Source organism: Dermacentor andersoni, chromosome 8, assembly GCF_023375885.2.
Source record: "Dermacentor andersoni chromosome 8, qqDerAnde1_hic_scaffold, whole genome shotgun sequence".
NCBI lineage: Eukaryota > Metazoa > Arthropoda > Arachnida > Ixodida > Ixodidae > Dermacentor > Dermacentor andersoni.
This window is the reverse complement of record NC_092821.1, coordinates 978674-1000818: the sequence shown is the minus strand read 5'-3', so window position 1 is coordinate 1000818 and position 22145 is coordinate 978674.

The window sequence follows — 22145 nt, the reverse complement described above, 5'->3', positions numbered from 1 at the left end:
ATGCTGCTATTACTCAATGGTTCTCATCCTATTTTCTTTCTCGTGAGCAATATGTCGAAAGTCTCAGATTTCATGTGTTAAGTCGGGAGTTCCCCAAGGCAGTGTTTTGGGCCCCCTTTTATTCCTCTTATTTATAAACGACCTCCCGAATGAAATAGACGTTTCCATCAGGCTCTTTGCAGATGACTGCATTATATACAATAAAATTGATGTGGTAGGAGACCAGGCAAAATTACAAGCAAATTTACAGAAAATAAAGAAATGGTGTGATGAATGGCAAATGGTGCTAAATCCGTTAAAAACTGTAGTTATGACAGTCTCTAGAAAGTTAAATTTCTTAAACTATTCTTATTTTATTAATAATCATGAACTGATAAGAGTTGATCAGCATAAGTATCTTGGCATGATTTTCACAAGTGATCTTCGCTGGAACCACCATATAGATTATGTGTGTGCCAAGGCCAACAAGGCACTCTGGTGTCTGAGGCGAAATTTGCCATTCGCAACTCAAGAAACAACACTTCTAGCCTATAAAACATTAGTTAGACCTATAATTGAATATGCTAAGGTGGTCTGGGACCCTTACACTGCTATAAATATATCAAAAATCGAACGAATACAGCGTCTGGCAGTCAGATTTATATTCAATAAATATCGGCGGACGGACTCCCCTTCTCAACTTTGTGTACAGGCAGACCTACCGACATTCCAGGCTAGATCTAGATATGAAAGACTTAAATATCTTTACCTAATCATTCATCATCATGTTCATATAAAGCATACAGACTTTTTTGAAATTCTTTCTAGTGAAACCACTAGACATCGTCATTCAATGTTTATTCGTCCCCCTGTTATACATACCGGTTGTTTCAAGTACAGCTTTTTTCCAAGAGCTATCAAAGAATGGAACTCTCTGTCGGAAGAAGCCGTTTCATCCTCATCAATTTATTTTTTCGCAAAACGCATTGAAAATATCCTAGTTTGTAAATAATATACTTAACTTTGTGTCCTTGTTATCTTCAGCGGTTTACGCTGTTACCTCTTGGTGTTATTAATCTTAATTTATTGTCCCTTTTTGTGTTTCAATGTACAATTTTCCATGTACAAAATATGTGATTTATAATTGTTCGTATTCCTCTCCTGCTATAGCCCTGTGTAAGGGCTGGCAGTATCTGTAAATAAATAAATAATAAATAAAAAATTGGTATACGTACATGAGAGAGCAGCAACAATACAGCAGAGATAACTGTCATGCAAGAGGAAAGGACGTCAGTCTAAAAATTAACATTTGATCAGAAGAATGATTATGCATGGGCTCAGGCTCACGTACAATTCTGTATGGTACGCATGATGTCAGAGCTGCATAGCATAAGGAACTGTGGCCTTAGATGCCTCGATTATGAAATGATGTGGGCCAAGAGTGCAACAAGGGTAGCATCAAAAGGGGGCCTCCTCCAAAAGGAGAACCGTAGGTAAACGGGGTGAGAGGGGTTTCCTACGCAACAGATACAGAGTCATATGAGTCATAGTCATAGAAACCATGACCCAAGGAGCTGCACAACAAGGTATATAAATTCAAGTCTCTATACAGTTAAACCTCAATATAACGAAATTCTCGATATAACGAAGAATTTAACTTTTCATAACCTCTTCTCCATAAAACACCATGCATTTAGAGCCTCAATACAAAGAAGTGTGTTTGTGTGCAACTTCAATATAACGAAATTTCGCTTCTGCCGCAGAGGAGTGCCAATTGAGACAATTAATGGTAACTTCCGCGGACGCAGATAGTCAAATGACTGAATTACAAGCGGCTGCTTGCAAACGCACCTCTCAAACTGCGTGCAGCGCGACAAGAACAGCAGCTTGGAGCCGCATCATGTTCCGTATAAATTAAGTCCAAGTGCGATCAGATCCTATCGCGCCCCGCGCACTTGTGCTTTAGGTGCGAGTGAAAGTGTGCGAGGGTGAGACAAGAAAGATGGTGGCTTCATAAGTGCGGCCTTCCCACGCGAGCAATGGCAAAGTGGGGAAGGAAAGCGAGCTCGAGGTAACGCGATCAAGCGCGCGCGAGGGGGCGGAGTGGGGGGGGGGGGTAAGTTGGCGCGCGTCTCGGCCATGACTGGCCGAGACGCGGCTGAGCGCGGCTGTAAGCGCGGCTGAGTGCATACGCAGCCGCGCACCCTGCTCTAGAGGTAATCTGCTACGTGTGGAAAGAGCGGGCATGTCAAGACGGCGTGGCACCATGTAAGCTGTTTTCCCGCACGTTTAATATTTAAGGTTGCGCAATCTCGAGTTTTGATGACCCGTTGGAACGAGAAGCAGACGAAGAATTCGCTCCCAGCTGCCGGCGCTTTTCATGATAGCGTCGTCGCGCAGTGCGACCGGGCGACGCTTTGGGGGCGGAGTGCACGCGAAAGCATGGCGTCACTCAATTCGTACCGCTGATGTAAAGATATCAACGTGGCATGAAACCGTATCATTCATCGCTGACTCCTATATTCGTCAAAATAAGATGTTTTCTCATTCAAACTTGCCTTTTTTTATTGCCCAATAATTCGGAAAATTGCATGGCCCCTTTCCGTGCAACAAAAACGATCGGCGACTGTACTGACATTTGCATAACAGATCGAATTTCAATACAAGAAAATTTCTATATAACGAAGCGAATTGCCGATTTTACCTACTTTGTTATATCAAGGTTTAAGTGTATAAAGAAATTTCCTGTTCTCTACACGGGGGTGGCAATGTGGGCTTGTTCGTTGATCATCATGGAATGGCATGTAGTGTAGCGCAACAAAAACAAGAACACAAGAAGAAATGAAACACAGACACAAGCGCCTAATTACGTCTGTGTTTTCCTTTTTCTTGTGTCCTTGTTTTCGTTGCATTACACTACATGACATTCAATACTTTCACTGTCACATTCATGAGCTCTGAAAACCTAGAATCAACTAATATCTTGCCTGATTTGTCATAATTAAAAAGAAAAATGTGGGTATAGTAGGTCTAATTGAGTTCTGGGGATTTTAGTATCACTGACATATAGCTTTTAAGAATGTTTAATCGTTTCTTCCGTTAAGGCAGAGTACATGCTCAACTGCTACAACAAGTGTGAACGTAGGCAAAAACGACATTTTTGGCCCTTGCATCAATTTTATGGCATGTTGCGTGATCTAATCAAGTGGTTTCAATTTGACAAGGTTCTCGATTTAACATAATAAAACCTCACATCCCAATAACATTTATTAACTAGACTTACTGTACTTTATAACCAAAGTACTGTATAACCATAAGCAGCTACAGCCGCCATGAGTGGCAAGCAGAATTGAAATGAAATTGCTTTAGTCGAAACACGCCGAGCGCTGCTGCTAAAGTATGTGCCACATGCATTGGGCAACTGCGGGAACCGCGGTACCACACGCAGTTATTCAAAGCAGCACATAAAAGTGCCGTGGACTCAAATTGGTTAGTAAATGCATTCGGAACCAGTCTTTCGATTACTTAGTTAATATATCAGCCACACACTCGCATAGCACGGCCACGTGGCAAACGCGGCCATGCGGACGCTTCACTATGCGCGGATCGGCTGGTTGCAATATTGGGGCGCTCTATGGGTGCATGTTTAAAGCACAGCGTTTTTTGCCTATCGCATCATCGTTGCGGGTGCTCCATGGCTGAGTGTATTGCATGGTACAGAATTGGCCCCAGTACCAAAAGTACACAGGTAGGGCGGTCCGTGCAGATGAAGCGTGAACGCGAGCTCAACATAACCACGTCATCATTATTCTGTAGCGATTATTTATGCGAAAGCGTCAAATGGCCCATTGAGTAAAAAAGCCGGCGTCTGTCGTCTCAGCGAAACAGCGCCTCAAATCCCATTGGCTGCGACCACGTCACGAGAGCGCCTCGACGAAACAGAGCGGGTGAAAGGGTACACCTGCTGTCGCTATAGTGCACCAGGTGTTGCGTGAGGGGAGAGGGCATCGCCGCGATGCCACGTCATCCTTGCTCTCGCAAGCCGCCGCCCGGTCCGTATCTCCCCCCTCCACTGGGCTTAGCTGCTGCGCGTGCCTGCCGACCTTGGTGGCCACTGCTGTTTCCTGGTCTCTGGTCGTGCAGCACGTCGGTGGCATGCGGTGTTGGCACCGCAGGCTGCTGCTGCTTGCTATCTCGGGCCCAATGTAGCTCTAGGGTGCATCACTTGCAGCGTAAAACTCGAAGGACTGCTCAGTGGCGTTCAATTGGGCATTAATGCTTTCGCAATCACAACTCAGATAAGACATGCTTAGCTGTCCTCATATGTTTTTCTTTAGTTGCCAAGTGGACGCATCATTGTTCACCATTCACAGTCTTCAATCTGTCGTCATCATTGCATTGTCATTTCAAATTAGTTGTAATATCACGCCGTTGGATGCTGCCGCCTTCACGCTGTGTAGTAGATACGCAGTCATTGCCATGCATGCACTCATCATCCCAAAGTCGTTATGCCTCAATCGTGATGACTCTAGAATTGTCATCCCATCGTCGATCATGCAATCGTTGTCACCGCATCGGCATCATACTGTTGTCGGCATTCGACAGATGCGTTACACAGATTAGCATTACCTTTTCAGCTTCTAGAACAGAATGCACGTGGTGATCTGCCGCAGTAATATTATGAGAGACACTTGGGCGGAACAATTGCTGGCCTCAATCGCCAAGCCTCCCTAACATCATTTATTTCAATCTCCATAATAATCCTAAATTGTGTCACAAAACTTCTACAACAAATGTCAACATAGTTGCCATAAGACCTTGTCGCGCATGAAAAACATAACTATATTGTCATGTTCACTAACTTGATCTCCTCCATTGAACTTAGTTCTTGCGTTGAATGGATGCTTCTAGTGTTTTAAATTCTGCTACTTTGTGCCACTGCCTCCTTCTCCTGAATAAGCTAACTTAATATTGATCCACATGCAATTACTAAAATTCACTGAATGCTTTCTTCATGACTAAACAGAATTTGTATGTTAACAACTCCAATTCACAAATCTCTTTTGTCACTTCTGGCATGCCACAATGCTGAGTGTTTAGGCCCTTGATTTTTCTCATTTTAGATCTCGCAAAGAACTTAACGTAGAAAACTAAACTTTCTGTTGATGACTGTGTGTTTTGTCGCGAAACAACCAAACTCTGGCAGGTCCGTTTCTGTTCAAACAGACTAAACAAATGGCCCACTGAGTAAAAAAGCCAGCGTCTGTCGTCTCAGCGAAATGGAACCTCAAATCCCATTGGTTGTGACCACATTGCGAGCGTGCCTCTACGGAGCAGAGCGGGTGAAAGGGTACATCTGCCATCACTCTAGTGCGCCAGGTGTTGCGTGAGGGGAGAGGGCGCCGCCGCAATGCCACGTCATCCTTGCTCTCGCAAGCCGGCGCCCAGTCCATATCCCCCCCCCCCACTGGGCTTAGCTGCTGCACGTGCCCAGTGGGGCATGTCTCCACTAATGTCTCTTTGGAGTGCCATCACTAGTTTAAAACCTAATATCAGTACCCTAGCAAAAAAAACTGATAGAAATTTCTACAAGTCTCTTAGGAATATGTATAGGTTGTATGGGTACTTCTAAGAGTGATATATATTCCTCCCTGGCCCATAGAACTCTTCACCAGACTGGCAGCTAGGCAGCAGATAGATCTCACTGTGCTGCCTACAAGACCAAATAGCATGATGTATCAGTCTTTTAAACCCAGGTAGAGATCATCATATGACATACAGGAATCTGATTGAGGCACTGATAAAGCATGTTAGAAATAGCACACATGCCGGTGCCCACACACCTGAAGAGACGTTTTTAAAATGAACTGAATATACAACCCTGAATGCATTGCCTGCCACGTGAACAGATTAACAAACACAGTTGGGATATTAGAGTATCAAATAAAAATGAAGCGTGTAAACTGTGCAATTATCAAAACTTTTTACAGCTTGTATGCACATATATTATCCTAAACATGTTTCAACATAAATTAAAGCACACGTTTTCAAAGCACAGCAGCGTTACTTAGCCTGTGAAACTACATTGGGGAAGTTGCATGAGAAAAGTATCAGTCCATCTTTGTAGCAGGTGTGCTCCAGTTCTTTTATACAAAATTACATTTACAAATATTGCGAGACGGATGTGCAACATTTAATGCATATCCAAAACAGGATTACTGTCATCATCATCATCATCATATTTATGTCCACTGCAGGACGAAAGCCTCTCCCTTCGATCTCTAATTACCTCTGTCCTGCGCCAACCGATTCCAACTAGCACCCGCAAATTTCCTAATTTTGGTGCACCATCTAGACTTCTGCCATCCTCTACTGCACTTCCCTTCTCTTGGTACCCATTCTGTCACCCTAATGGTCCAACTGTTATCTAATCTGCGCATTACATGACCTGCCCAGCGCCATTTTTTTCTCTTAATGTCTATTAGAATATCATCTATACCCGTTTGCTCTCTTGTCCAAACTGCTCTCTTTCTGTCTCTTAAAGTTATACTTAGCATTATTCGTTCCATCACTCTTTGCATGGTCCTTAACTTGTTCTCAAGCTTCTTTGTCAGTCTCCAAATCTCTGCGCCATATGTCAGCACCCGTAAAATGCACTGATTGTATACTTTCCTTTTCAATGATAATGGTAAGCTCCCAGTCAGGAGCTCACAATGTCTGCCGTATGCGATCCAGCCCATTTTTATTCTTCTGTGAATTTCCTTCTCATGGTCAGGATTTCATGTGATTAGTTGACCTGGGTAGACGTGCACCTTCGCAGACTCTAGAGGCTGACTAGCGATCTGGAACTCTTGTTCCTTTGCCCGGTTATTTATCCTTATCTTTGTCTTCTGCATATTAATCTTCAGCCCCACTCTTATACTCTCCCTGTTAAGGTCCTCAATCATTTGTTGTAACTCGTCCGCAGTGTTGCTGAATAGAACAATGTCATCGGCAAACCGAATGTTGCTGAGGTGTTCGCCGTCGATCCCTACTCCTAAACCTTCCCAGTTTAATAGCTTGAATACTTCTTCCAAGCACGCAGTGAATAGCATTGCAGAGATTGTGTCTACTTGTCTGACTCCTTTCTTCATAGGTATCTTCCTACTGCTGTAATAAAGTTTATTTACAAAAGCAAAACAAAGCACTTTCAAGACTGTGAATACTAACTGTAGCTCTAACATGTCAGGCTGAGTTTGTGAATGCCATTAATTAGACACTACCAACGTGATTTCATTAAAGCTACTTTCTGGGCTAGTTGGTGCATACTTGATTTGAAAATTATGACAACGCTAATGCATCCATCCACAAAGGAACAAGGACAAGACACAAGCAACATGACTACAAACATGACTAGGGTTTATTTTACACTCCATTATCTAAAGAATAAGCAAGCAACTTTAGCCACATTTAAACAAGCACATAAGAGGAAGAACACCGACTGAAGTACCAACTTCACCATGCCCATTTGTGCTCACAGATGCTGGATAGAACACCAGGTCTAATTGGCACATGCTTTTATCATATTACAACTTCATATGAAGCTATTTTCTTTAGACTATGCACTTTTGCATTCATCCCAAAAGTGTTGTGATATGCGACAGAACACAAGTGAGCGTGTGCAAAAAGAACAAACTGGCATGACACACTGACAGGAAGCAAGGAAACAGGACAAGCATCGCTATTGGTACAAGATCTACAGCAATATATCAGAACATGACAATACAGCAATATTATTTAAGCAAAAGTGAGTACAGATCTGAGAATTTATTCAAGTAAGAACATGGATTTACCATTTTTAAGACCACATATTCATGAACAAAAACAGCTAAACATCAGTGCACATATTGCAAAATCAGAAGACACAATTCTTCACTGGGTGCTAGTTCAACCACCGCACGTCGAAATGTGTAAAAGTAGTTTAACCTGTGTAGCTTTCAGCACGCGACAGCAAAGAAGTCTATCAGAACAGGCTTCATATATAGTGTTTGGAGTCTTTGATTCAAACCGTAATACACTGTTAAAATAAGATTTCAGAGTTTGCTTGTTTCATTCAGAAAAAAGATAGTGTCTTAGTCATGCCGCCACAGTTAACGGATTAACTTGCACCAGCTACATTGAGTCAAAGGAGAAAAAAAGTGAGGAAGACAGATGCATGGTGTGAAAATGTTGCTGTTGTATCAAGTAGCATAACTGCTCACTTAACATTCAGCTGCTTTCTATGCCTCTGCATACAGACTGAGAAGCTTTACCTCTTCACCATCTGCTAGTGAAGCACTGTTTGTTCACTGTGATCACCCACTTAAGGCAGTCACGTGGTTAAGTAGAGCCCTTCGCTACATGTAAGGACACCGACCCGAAACTGTGCATAAGTCCTGTAAAATATTGTCATGTTTTGGCTACTGCAACTGTTCATCAGCAGCTGCATCACTACTGCCAACATGCAGACCATGCAATTCCCCAAGCACTTTTCCCCAAGCACGTTTCTTGCATTTCAGAATTATACAAGAATTCGCTCCAGTAAGAATTCTACAAATGAGAGAAAACGCACCTGAGAAGCTGACAAATGCACTGTTTTTAGTCTTTATAGTTCAAGTGTACTGGAGAGAGTGGAATGTTTGTTGGTTGATGACCATTCGGTAATATTCAGTGACACTTGTTGAGTCACCGCCACAGTTGTGGACTACAGCCTGTTTTTCACTTTCATCCATGTTCAAGAACAGCTTTCCAGTGCCTAACAAAACTGTCTGCTGACCAGCTCTCCTCTCCTGTACACCAAAAAAACTCACTGCTTCTGGTGAAAGATTTAAACTAGCTTTAGCTGCCTGTAACTTTCGAGCAAGTACATAACATTCCAATATTTGTAAAGGAACATCATTAGCTCCGCGTACCAATTTCACAAGAAGTTCATTTCCGCCTTCAAATACAAATGAAGAATGCGACCAATGAGGTCCTAGTTTAGCCGCACTTTTAAGAAGCTGCAGGATTTGGTGTACATTGTATGTCATTGCACCCAATCCATACAAAGACTGCTCTCACAACGAACTCCGAGAGAAGATCAGATGATCTCATTATGGTCATCTGAAGTGACGGTGTTCAGTAGAAGTATATAGACACCCTCCACAAGCAAACTGGAATGTCTGACATACTTATCCGGCAAAAAGCCATGAAGGCATGGTAATGAATAATGAAGAACCCACCACTTCCATTCACTAGCTTTCCAGATTGTGAAGTCTGATAATCTTCATAGTGTACGTGTGAATCAATTCGGTGGCTTGACTGCCAATAACCTCCTGTTTAAAGAGGCTAAACTTTGTTGTGAACCAATGTAAACATTTTTTCTCTTTTAAATGTGATCACATTTTTATTCTTTTTAAGCTGTTGTATGGTGTATAGTTGTTCCAACAATCCTTCCTTTCTGAATCCTGGGCTTCATATTTGATTTGTATGTATTGTCTTTTGTGATAATATAAATGCATTATTTCTGACTCATTTTTTGGGCAAATGAGGAAGCTTGCTTCTCCTTGAAGCACATTACACCTATACAACACATATAGATACTGATAGACTATAGATCTGGCAAACTAATATGAATACATTATTACACTAATAAAAAGAATACACTAATAGACTGGTACAAGCAGAATAGCACAAATACGTCCAGAATAGAACTAAAAGTAATTTTATCAGTGTATCAGTTGTATCGTTTCATAATGAAATAGAAAAAAACTGATATAATTTTTATTAGGTTGCCCTATCAGATTTTTTGCTAGTGATCTTTCAGTGTAAATGCATATCAACTTTTTGACTAATGCTAATAACTGAACACATGGCTTTTTGTGCTGCAAGTTTTCTTGGACTCCTGCTTCCCTTAAACTTATACTGTATAATATGCTTGCAAGATCAAAACTGGAGTATGCTTCATCAATCCGGGATACACCGACAAAAAACACAACTCTCATATTTAGTTGAAGCCATACAAAACCAACCTGTAAATTTTATTGTAGCTGCTTATTTCCATACCGCAAACATATCAACAATTAAAACTTGCCTTGATTGGCCAGGCTTGTCAACAAAAAAACTTACCCATTTATTTCACAAATTCTCAATTGAAACATATGTTATTACCTCCTTGTATCTCATTGAGAATGAACTACAACCTCAAGGTACAGGTGCCAACTTGCCAAACCAATCTTTACTATTCCTGTAAAAGGCAGCCTCAGAACACACACACGCACACACATGCACACACGTATATATCAATGAGCTACAAGGAGGTAATAAAACATGTTTCAATTTAGAATTTGTGAAATAAACAGGTAAGTTTTCTTGTTGCCTAGCCAATCAAGGCAACTTTTAATTGTTGATATGCTTGCGGTATGGGAATAAGCAGCTACAATAAAATGTAATCGCCTTACTGACACTACTCTCAGGACAGACCCTGTACATGCACCTTGAAAGTAAGTATGTGGAAAGCATTTCAACCTATGCTTGCTTTTCTGGCATGGAATAAAATGGCCTTTTGTCTCTAAACCACTTACTTTTAAACTATTCCATTTGGTTAATTTTTCTAACTTCTGCAGAGTTGCATTCACAACTTTCATAGTTAACCGGCTCCGTTTCCATTCTTGCTTCCTAAAATATGCCCTCCTGTCATGCATAATTTGGAAGGCCTTCTGTTAGCAATGGGTAGTGTATTTCAAGACTATCAGTGCAATGTTGCATGAAGAAACCTATTCTTGGAGTGAATTATTGTTCAGCTTGATATCATGATACTGCTGCATGGTTATTTAACTCTGCATGAGAATGGTCCTGCCATCCTACCAAGAGTGCATTTCATGGGTATTACTCTCTTTCTTTTGACATAAGTTTATGAGGCTCACAGATATGTATCTGTGTCAACAATAACACCTGACATCTAATTTTGTGCAACATGCACTACATTTAATCAGATAAAAGTTGCATGTTTTGTCTCTTGGACCAGTCTGCTCAGTGGTAGGAGGTCGAGACCACAAATGAGAATGGCTGGCCAAGATCTGTGGTGTATGTCCCGTGTTATGCATCTGACAAGATTTCATGGTGGCAAGAAGACATGTCAGACATGATGCGATCTTTCTAGTTATTGTGCACAGAGTTATCAGCATGATAATATCCTTAATGCTATAAAGAGTACCTCTAGCAAGCAGTCTATATGCTTATGCCTTTTTGTTGCTTATGGCAACAAAATCCAACATCCTTTGAAACATGCTCACTTGCTGTCTGATGCACAAAATGAAGAACGCTGCCTTCTCTAATTTATTAGCAACAAGAAAGCCACTCTGGAAGCAATTATATACATACACAGCAACACACACTAAAACCTACAAATGGGAGAAAAAACACAAACTAGGCTAACAATAAAAGAAACCTGACACCCAAGAAGTGTTACATGTTACTCAAGTATGCACATTCAACCTTAGTTAGAGAGATAGATGGTCGACTCCCGCACTCCTGTGCATGCATGTGGATATGTTAAGCCTCAGCTACTCTTTCTATATAACTATCCCCATGTTTGTGAAATCTGGTGTACAACCGCAAGAACAATGATGGCTTGACAGGTGGTTCACCTTTCAATGAGTTCTATAAGGAGGATGCATCAACTCTTCCAGCCAATGTACACATTACCACATGAAAGCAGCAGCTTATAAACAGCACAAATTATATATTTGCCACGTGTTATTAAACTTACATCATTAAAGTACATTAGAATTGGTGCTAAGGCTGGTGCACAATATATGCATATACTTTAAACAATCATAAATAATGCAGGAGCTTGGAATATGATTGACTATTCTCGGAACTGCTTTGATAATACAAAAGTCAAGGCTTTGTTTTTGGCATCACCCACTCCAATTCGTTTTCTATTTTTTTTTTCCAATTGAAGCATTGGCAAGGTTTGTGCCATGCGCTTCGACTGTGACTCTTCCTTGTTTGCGCACGGCCATGATCATAATACAAGAAAATCGCCCCAGTAACGCAGTGGTCCCTGCCTACTTTTTCATACACTTTACCGCAATACATTACGTATGCTTCACCGCATAACATGACTGTACTGCGGCAAAGCTGATTTTATGGAACTGACATTATGTAACGGATCTTTTGTCCTTCTGCTGCTCGCATGAGCATAAGCTCGAAAAACCACAAAATACAGACTTGGTTGCTGCTGGTTGATTTCTAGTTGGTAGTTTCTAGCTGGTAGTTTCTAGTTAACATTTCGAGACGTCCACGTTGTTTACAAAAAATTCGGTGAAGTTTCTCGCGCTCGGACGCGCTTCAAAAGGCAGCGTGACCACCTATAATTAAGGCAGTCATAAGCGCCAACGAAATCCACACAAGGTACATCAACTTCCACAAAGCTACTGCGCAACGCCATCAACAACTGGCACAGGGGCCACCCAGGAGCTGGCAAACGCTGCGATGACATCCACACAAACCACGTCGCTTTCCACAAAGCTATTGGGCAACACGATCAGTCACAGGCACAGGTGAAGTCCGCAAAACACTACATGAGCAGAACTACTACGGCCATACTCAATGACTTCGCCACAAGCTCTCACATTTAACGACATCAAACAGCTAAAATCACTTCTCCACAGCCACGGACACAAGGGAAGACCACACCATACCGCACGGGTAGAACGGAAGCACCGATTCAAGGCTCTCGTCGCGTTCATCGCTTTAGCGCCACCTATTTACGGCCCTTGAAGACGCGCTTGGCAAGTACCGTTCCGTCTGTCACAATAATTCATTTTCTACTAGAACAGCACGTGAAAAGCTGTTTTGGCTTTATTATTACGCGAAAACATGTTTTGTTTAACTATGAGAACTTGTTATTGTGTGTACGACTACATGTTACGTAAAAAGTATCAGCGGGCCGCTAAAGTTGGAGGACAGACGACAAGGTTCGCGCTCGCTTTGAAACAGTTGGTCGTCTGTTCTTGATTTTCTTCGCTTGCTCATGCATCGTGGCTGAGTAAAGATGTAATATGCGTGAATGGAAACATTTTATGAAGATTTTACTTTAAAAACGGCCGGCGTTGCGCGTACCCGGTGGTTCGAACGGGTGCGTAGCGTTCACCCAAATAGCCAACTAATACTGATTTGGCTTGGCTCCCGTTGGATTTTTAAAAGGCAGCGGTAGTGCGCTTTGGACATTTCTTGGGTTTCTTGTGAGCGACTGTGAAACAGCGTGTAACCTTTCTCTGTGGTGAAACCTTTACGAGATGTTTCTGCGTTGTATTTTCGATTTAAGTGGTCTTCACTGCCGTGGTTAGTTTGTTTGGCTGGTTAGTAAGTGTGCAAACGCTCGTTTGTGATGTTCTGGAGTTGTGGAAGGTCGTCGCCCCTATTGCAAGTACTTGCGTTGTCGCGACATCATTCGAACACTATACAATCAGAGCAGAAACAAGTGCTATAACCTACCCCGGTGGTCGTGTAGGCGTCAGCTCTCGAAGTATTGGGCAATGCACGGTGGGAGCCCGTTTTATCTGCGGGTGCGTGCTTGCACCAACTCTGACGAAACTCTGATCATTCGGGACCTATGAAAGCAGTGCTGTGTTGTTTTTGTTCCCTGCTTAGTTCGCCTGTTTACATACTCGCTTGAATGTGTGCTATTGTGATTTGTAAGTTTTCCCCCGTCGGTCTGTACCAGATACCTCGCATTCAGCTGCTTGTCACCTGTGGTCGTTTTATAACTTTGCTGCAAAATTTTGTCCTTAAGTCGAATAAACTTGGGAAGGAAATCGTGAAGCTTTACTCCCGGAAAGCGCTTGTACGTCCATAGAATTTACAGTTCAAATGCAGCACATATCCTCATTCAAATTTTAGAAGAATTTACGATTTCAGTAAATTGAACTTGCAGTTAAACAGAATTCAATAACTTGAAGATTTCTATATGCACACCAAATAAGTTCTGCAAAGTAAAACGGTTTGTTACATTAAAGTTCAATATATGGAGGTCTAATTGTGAAAAATTGATTGATATAGGGGTTGATTGGATACAGGGTGTGCATATTCACACGCCTTCTCCCTTAGTCAGTCGTTACGTGCCGGTCTACTTGGGCAATAAACCAAGCAAGAATGTTAATGTTTTCGAACTGTTCATATATCGGGAGCACACCAAGAAGGTGATCTAAAACCTCCAGGCATATGGTGACTTTCTGTTCCAAAAGAAAAAAAAGTAATAGTAATAATGTGTACAGTGGCATAGCAGAGTAAACAAACAAAAAAGCTGTCTTTTTAAGGCAATGCTACATTTTTTTTTCCCAATTACAGCAGCCGCGCAAGGTGTTCTAGATCAGTTACAATGTTTGAAAATTCATTGTGATTGGCCAGTCTGTTTCCCTTAGTGTTATAATGGCCTCATATTCTTGTGAAGTTAATCATATTACTCCTGTATCCTTACCACATTGAACTCCTGAAATGTTTTATTCTGGCCACGCCTCCTCATCCACCATGCTTCTTCTGCTTAATAGTTCTCAAGGCAATTATATTGCCCTCCTCTCCCTATTATTAAGGCAAAGAAACAGATCCACATGGCCATCACAAACTAATTTTCACTTGCACATGCCCTGACGTTCAAAACATTGCAGTTGAGCTAGAAGCTAGAGGGAAGCTAGAATTAGCACTAGTGAAATGTGAAGGTTGTTAGCAAAGGTGCCCACAGTGTGTGAGGCCACAGTTTATGCGAAGATAAAAGTTTTGAGAAAAATTATATAAATTTTGCAGTAGATATTGTCATTTTATTAATGCTGCTCTTGCTTTATCTTTTTTTTTTTGTCACCATATGTGTTAAATGTCACAGCATTTGATATTATGGCATTGACATATATCAGTGGGGGGGGTCCTCATCTGGATAGTTCATTTCTAATGCATACACTTTGCATGGCTTGTTCGCGTTGCCAACACCTACTGTATTACTTTGCAATTAAAACCTTCACAATTGCTTTTCACACAAAAATAAAACAAGCAGTCTAGAAATGTTCCTTTGTATCATGCAATATAGCGCTCCTCTCACCTAAAGCTGTATGTTCTCGAGACGCAAGTAAACAGCTACATGTTAGCTGCAAAACCTCTTAAATTTGCAACAATATCGAATATATTGAGACAAAAAAAATACCTTGGTGAACATATTGCTGCAGATGCTGACCAGCACATGAGTAGTGCTTCTTTTATTACAAACATTTAATCACCTTGCAGAGAGTGTCTACCACTTAAATCACAATCATTTTATTGAGATATTTTTGTGTCATTTGCATGTGGCAGAAGCGAGAAATAGTAAGCTGACTCTGCCTTAAAGCAAACATATGCATGAGAGAGCGCTTAAAGCATTACTTGTTCAAACCGAGGCTTTGGTGTCTAGACTTCACGACGAAGAGAGTAAAATGTGAGGTCACTTGCCCTGTATTCTGAAACCATCTATGACTGGAAGCTTCATTCCACTGAGCTGAGCGCAGTGCCACCCCTCGACTGAAGCCGACGCTGTGTTTCACAGTAATTGACATGAAGTTTAATTAAAGCTAAGCAACCACCTCTGTCAAGGAGCTGTGCATTTGAATCCAGGTGGAGTGGTGAGTGGAGAATACGGGAGTTAGTCATCTTTACCTATCCTCGAGCCTCTTAAGAGGTTTCCTACAACATTTAAGCTCAGCCTTTCTGTTTTCTTACAGCATGGTTATTACAGGTGGTACAAAAACATTCCATTGTACAGTTTCTATAATTCTTTGGGAAAACATCCATCACCTCACTAAACAGGAATAGGCTCAATAGGTTCACTGGTATCATCTATAGTGTCTCCATCCAAGACCTATTGCTATTACAAGGCATTGCAGACATTCAGTGACGTAGCCAGAAATTTATTTCAGGGAAGGATTCTCCACTGGCCATTAACACTCCCCCATCACCTCTCTCTCTCGCACTATATAAATGTGTGGAGAGTTTTACATCACACCAAGACAAACTCCTAGCACTCCCCGGACAGGAATGCTTTAGCAATGAGGATGCACATTTTTACGCTGCCAAAACAACTTTGCTTAACTTCTGACAAAAGTTTTTCATTGCTAAGGCATGCAGCCACTATGCTTAAAATTATGCTATCATCCTTGTGCTGATTTTAAAAATGATTATATTAAAAATAACATTTTGTTTACGAATTGATGTACTTATATAATGTATATTATGACCTAGTTGGTACATTACTTAGGAAAGCGAACTGTGCTAAAAACATGACAGCGCTCTGTCTTGTGTCTTCTTGTTTGCAGCCCAGACTTGTTGCAGCCCAAGTAACAGTGGAGGTCAGCGTTGTTTTCTTACCAGGTTTTCTAGTGAGTGGTTCAGCCATGGCTGTGTATGGAAGAGAGCGGGCACTATTTTGCAAGTCGCCTATTACTTAATTGCAGGCATTAGGGGCATGCTGCCCTGACACCTGGCTATTCTAAAGACTGCAGAGCAGCAAGCACAGCACATGCTTTGACAGGGTAGGCGAATCTCGGCTAAGGCAACTGGCCACGGCCATCTGGTGTTGAGCGATTGAGCAGTGATGAGACAATCCCCCTATGTTCCATAATTTTTCACTTAACTTCATTCTTGACTCCCTTAATACGCATCACCACCCAGCCCCCTTACTTTATCCACCTCCCACTCCCTGGAGCTCTCTGAAACTCTTTTCAGCTAATCACTGTCGCACTTTTCAACATTCACGGGGTTGTTGAATGACACAGCATTCTGTAACATTCCTATATTTATATTTCTGTGTGGACATCGAAGCCATTCACCTAGCTCCCCTAGTTTGTTGTGGCGGCTTCTTAGCTTCCCTGGTCCAGCACCCCATCCTTGATATAAATTGCCACGCGCAAATCAATATTCTGTAGGCCTTTCTTTCTTGTCCCGTTTTCTCTCCATTTTTTCATTCTTAGCAGTGTGTACAAACTAGCCTGAGAGCAAGCTCTTCTGAAGTAATTAACATACTGAAAGTCAGAGTCAATGGAAAGTAAAAGAAGAAAAAAAAGGGGGGGGGAGTATTTTTTATGAGTTTTCTAAACAAGCAAGTTGTAATATAAGTAAGTTGTATAATAGCAAGCGCAAAGTATGAAAGAATAAAAAACACATTTGCACTTCTCGTCTGACGAAATTTACTGTGCTTTTACAGAAATGAAAATCATTGAAAAGGAAGTAAGTGTTCACGTTGAGATATGAGCACGTAATCTGTAAGCCTTGTAAGCTTATGTCAAGTAAAACAACATGAAATCCTGAGAGATTGAGCTTCTTAAGTACACGTGTTATAATAGGAACACCAACCTTCTTCAGGATGATAAAAGCACTGTAGATCAAGGTTCTTCGCGTAGTGGAAACACTGTTAAATCTGTTAAGATGTGAATGTGGGCAAGTTGGTAACAATTTCTAACTTGCTAAAGCACATTACTGTCCTCATCGAACTAATAACTATAGTTTCTTGTACATGTGTCTTGATCACATTCAGCACAACATTATGCATTTTTATCTTTCTTTAATACATTCTGTAGCCCCTCAATGGATTCAAGATGCTAGAAATTTATGTTGAACCACAAAGTGCTTGCCATTAGAAAAGACAAGAAGTCAGTTCCTGTGTTAGAAATATGTATTAGTTAGAGAAAGGCTAAAATTTAGTATGAACATTAGCCATGTTTTGAAGTTTTCATCCTACTCATTTTACAGTTGAAGCTAGCTTGCTTCTCAGGTTACTTGTGCTTCGAATTAAAGCACAACAAACAGATGAATGGCTTGCCGGGGTGTTATCCACAGGAAGTGGTCACTTTTCTCACTCTCACTGTAGTGTTTGGGCTACTGCTGGTACTGTTTGCCGCATAGCAGCCAGTGCAGTGCCACTGAGTGTCGTGTGCCGATGTGCCAGTTTTTCTTAGCATGTGGACACTTCTCCCACGAGTTTCTTCGATGTTGTCTTGACGAGGGCCGAACAGTGAATCAGCCAGTTCATCTTGAAATTTTATAATTGGCGTAGAGTTTCCTTCAAGCATGCCACGAATGTTCCACGCATTTATGATGGCACTTCCAACAAGCAACTGAACAGCTACCTTTCTGTACCACTTGAGTCCTTTTCTAAGGCAGTTGTGGTATAACGTCATTTGTTCACTATAGTCGACGCCCTTTTTTGCTGCATTGCAATCGAGACCGGCCTGATGTTTCATGATTGGTGCGCCGTCCCTTGTTTTCTTCCCACTGTCCACCAAAGTTGCTTCATATTTGGCGACAGATGTGAGTATCAGAACAGACCTCTTGTCCATCCACTTCAGTGCCTTCACTCCATTTTTGGACTGAAGTCCGGTAACACTGCCATTTGCAACCTTTACTTCAGTGAGATCTTTTGGTAGCCCTTTCCTCATCGGCATTTCCTCGGCTCCCGCAATTTTCCAAAGAAAACTTGATACCATACTATCTGGGTTACCTGGCGTTCAGGCTTACTTGGATGACGTTCTAGTCGCGGAAGGGGTTGAAGACTGCGGAGCTCGATTGCAAATGGTGTTAGAACGGTTCAGAGAACACGGTGTGAAGCTCAGATACGATAAGTGTAAATTTAGCCAGCCATCTGTCGCTTATCTTGGGCATCGTATTGATCGTACCGGCCTTCACCCAACTGAGAAGAATGTAGATGCTATCATGAATGCCCCTAGTCCCCAAAACCTAAGTGAGCTACGTTCGTTCCTTGGTATGATCTCGTTCTATTCAAAGTTTTTGCCGAATATGTCAGATACATTGTTCCCATTGTACCAGTTGCTAGAAAAAAACGCACGCTGGCAGTGGAAGTTATCACAGGAATCTGCATTTCGGAAGGCAAAGCAGCATCTTAAGGACGCCGAGGTCCTTGTGCATTTTGATCCATCGAGGAAACTGAAGTTGGAATGTGACGCATCCGCTCGTGGTATAGGCGCTGTTCTTTTTCACACAATTGGAAGCACCAACAGACCAGTCGGGTTCCGTTCCCGAACCCTGACAAAAGCCGAAAGAAATTATTCTCAATTAGAACGTGAAGCACTGGCACTTGTTTTTGGGGTGACTAAGTTCCGGGATTACCTTTTAGGTCGAGAGTTCGTCCTCGTTAGCGACCACCAGCCACTTCTAGGACTGCTGAGGCCCGACCGCCAGACGCCTGCCATGGCTGCAGCTCGCATCCAACGCTGGGCCCTCTACCTGGGAGGCTACCGTTACAAGCTCGAATATGCTCCGGGAAGGCTGCTACTGAATGCGGATGCACTGAGCAGACTGCCGCTGCAGGGCTCCGATCTCGTCACGGAACCTGACCCTGAAGAGTACGTATTTTGTTTGAAAAGCCTGGATGAAGGGATAGTCACAACACGTGAGCTGAAGCAGCTGACCGCCAATGACTCAACCTTAGCTCGCGTAAAGCAAAACGTGTTACACGGGTGGCCGAAAGGCGCAGAACGACTTGACCCTTCTTTGGCCCCCTTTGCTGATCGCAAGTTGGAGCTATCTCTGGCACACGATCTCGTCTATTGGGGACACCGTGTCGTCATACCTGTCGCAGCGCGTAAGCGCTTGCTACAATTATTGCATGAAACGCATCAGGGGTCCTCGGCAATGAAAACAGTTGCGCGGTCCTTGTTTTGGTGGCCAGGACTAGACCGCGAAGTAGAGCTCACGGCAGCTCAGTGCGAGAACTGCATTGCCAATTTGCCTATGCCACCAGCGGCCCCGCCGTTAAATTGGCCTCAAACGCAGGAGAAATGGTCGCGGGTTCACGTCGACTTTGCAGGACCAATAGAAGGTAAAATGGTTCTCGTGGTAGTAGATTCCCACACTAAGTGGATAGAAGCAGTGCCGCTGAACCAGGCTACTTCGGCAACCACCATTGACTGCCTACGGGATATATTTAGCCATTTCGGGGTACCAAGAACCCTCGTATCCGACAATGGAACTCAGTTCACCAGCCAGGAATTTGCAACGTTTGCTGACAGGAACAACATTACACACCTAAGAACCGCCCCCTATCACCCGCAATCAAACGGAGCGGCGGAGAGGGCAGTACGGACAATCAAGGATGGTCTCCGGAAGATGCAACGCGGAAAGCTGGAGCATAACCTTACACGTTTTTTGCTTAATTACAGAAGGACTCCCCAGAAAACCGGAAAGTCGCCATCGGAAATGCTGCTGGGGTACCAGATACGATCGCGCCTGGACACCTGCTTCCCTGCGGCGACTGTGTCTAATTCTAAAAAGGAAAACGACGAGTGGTTGCCTCCAACGGACTGTAGTGTACATGTCCGCTACTACGGGTCAAATGGTAAATGGATACCAGGACGGGTAACAGCGACATCGGGAGGACGGATGGTCACAGTGGAGACTCCTCAAGCAATCGTGCGGCGTCACATCGACCAAGTGCGCACCCGCACTGAATCTTCTCCAGATGAACCACCAGGAACCGACCCAGGCTCGATCAGCAGAGACCGTACTCGGAGCGCACCGCCACTCGGCCAAGAGCCATCCGCGAGCCCCGACGACGCGGGAGAATCTTCACCCCAAGAAGCGTTTCGAGACCTGGACCACCAGATACCTGTTCCAACACTCGTGGCATCCGGGGCAGACCAAGTACCCATGCAACCTGTCCGACGCTCCACAAGATCCCGCAAACCAGTGCAGCGTTTTTAAGAGGGAAGAAATGTTGTAAAATGTGGTATCAAACCGCCGCGTCATGTGCGCGCTGTCAATGCGCAGGCGCCAAGTTCTTTTTCTATGTTCACTCCTCCTTTTCCCTTTCCCCTTTGCTTTATATATACGTGCATTAAACACTTGTGCGTTGTTCTCGGCTAACCACTGGGTCGTCAACGTTTCCCTTCTTACATGACGGCAGCTACGCTGCCGCTGCTATGTTACAATAGTCGACGCCCTTTTTTGCTGCATTGCAATCGAGACCGGCCTGATGTTTCATGATTGGTGCGCCGTCCCTTGTTTTCTTCCCACTGTCCACCAAAGTTGCTTCATATTTGGCGACAGATGTGAGTATCAGAACAGACCTCTTGTCCATCCACTTCAGTGCCTTCACTCCATTTTTGGACTGAAGTCCGGTAACACTGCCATTTGCAACCTTTACTTCAGTGAGATCTTTTGGTAGCCCTTTCCTCACTGAGCGAACTGTGCCACGAATGAAAGTGTCTTCCTTTAGAAGGCGAAGAGTGAGCGGCAAGCTCATGTAGAAGTTGTCTACGTACAGCGGGCACACGACTTCCTTGTAATTTTGCAGAAGTTTCAAGCATACATCTTCGGCATGTCCGATGCCAACTGTTCAGTCACACTTTCCGGCATATATATCAACCTTTAGCCTGTAACCGTCTTTGGTACATGCCTTGAACAGCCTGACTCTGTAAGAACGAAAGTCTGCCACGCCATGGCACTATTGTTTCATCTATCACAACCTCCTTTCCCGGCCCAAGCACAGTGGCAAAAATTTTGGTTCAATTTCTCTACCAGAGGATGGATCTTAAAGACATGATCCTGCAACTCTGCAACCACTTAATTGTCCGCAAATGCCGGAACCTCAAAAGTAGGGAAAAGGCGGCCACGGCTCATATTTTGACGAATGAGTTCAACACCATACAGGTTACTTTTTGCCCAGTAGTGACTCAGATAGGAAGATGGACGAGATTAATACAAATTCGTATTCCAACAAATGCTTTCGTTTGTTGGAGATTGGTTTCCATCCAATTTTTCAACTTTGATTTAGATTTGGGACTAGGAAGACAGAGGAGACCAATACAAATCAGTATTCGAATAAATGCTTTAATTTCTTGGGCATTGGTTGCCGTCCAATTTTTCAACCGTGATTTAGATTTAGGAGTAGTTGACTTCAACACTTGTGTGAACCTGTTTGTTTCATTGACCATCATTTGCCAAATGTCATCCGTAATAAACAGTGAACATAAAGATGTGGCATAACGGCTAGATGGCAACTGAATGATAGTGGGCGGCCTAGAGTGCGGTGTCACACACTAGGCGAAGTGGTTGTTGCCGGTGTCCATTTCTCTAGAGATGGGCTGAGGGAAATGAGAGCATCGTATCCTGAATCATTCACCTCAGAATCA